Source organism: Antechinus flavipes, chromosome 4, assembly GCF_016432865.1.
Source record: "Antechinus flavipes isolate AdamAnt ecotype Samford, QLD, Australia chromosome 4, AdamAnt_v2, whole genome shotgun sequence".
In the NCBI taxonomy this organism is placed as follows: domain Eukaryota; kingdom Metazoa; phylum Chordata; class Mammalia; order Dasyuromorphia; family Dasyuridae; genus Antechinus; species Antechinus flavipes.
The window spans coordinates 65108012-65109060 of NC_067401.1; positions in this window are offsets into that span (position 1 = coordinate 65108012).

Genomic DNA, 1049 nt, shown 5'->3' on the forward strand with positions numbered 1-1049 from the left:
CACGATCCAAAAAATATCTCAAAAGGTTATCACAATGGACTGAAACTAATAAAAATACATTTCAACAGGAATCGATGTAAATTCCTACATTTGGATTAAAAAAATAATTCATAAATGCAAAAGGGGAGGGCAGACTTTAGAGAGGACCATGAGTTCTTGCAAGCTATGTCAGTAAATTCTGGCAAGTTACAGCAAACTAGAAAGCCTGAGTACATACATACCTAATCATTCTTCTGTTTCTGTCATTTCAGGAGGAGCCCAGTCAGGTTCCAAGAAGCTTGTCATTGGAAGTCAGGATAAAAGATAATGTTTTTGTTTTTGTTTTTTTGGCCAAAAAGGCAACTAAGTGGGTCAGTAGACATTTCACCGATGCAAAAAGACCCAAGTTCAAATTCTGCCTAAAACACTAGCTCTGACTCTGATTTAAGTGATTTAATCTGTTTACTTCAGTTTCATCAACTCTGTAATATTATAGCACCTATTTCTCAGGGTGATTGTAAGAATCAAATGAGATAATGTTTATAAAATGCTTAACACAGTACTCCACACATTTTAGCAATTAAAAATGTTTATCCCTTTATCCTCTTCCCACTACTCAGTACTACAAGATTTAGAAAAAGCCTTTTTATGTGCATTTTTGCTGCTATCCCATATGCCTTAAATGAATGTTCTTCCTCCTCTCTTGTCTGTCCCTTGATTCCCTAGGTTCCTTCATGTGCTATATATTATAAGAAATCTTTTCAAATGCCCCTTAATATTAGCATCTTCCCTCCATTGGTCATCTCCAGTACATGCTGTATATATCTTATTTTTACATAGTTGTTTGCATATTGTCTACCCCATTAAATAGTAAGCTCTTTGAGAGGAAGAATGTTTTGTGTATTTCCTTGTATCCTCAGTTGTAACTGCTTAATAACTGACATTTTTGCTCTTCACTTTTGCCTCTTGACTTCTTAACTATTTAATTCAAATTCTACCTTTTGCAGACCTTTCATGATTCCCTTCCCCAGTTTGTAACTTGTTCCTGAGATATTTTCAGTTACACTATT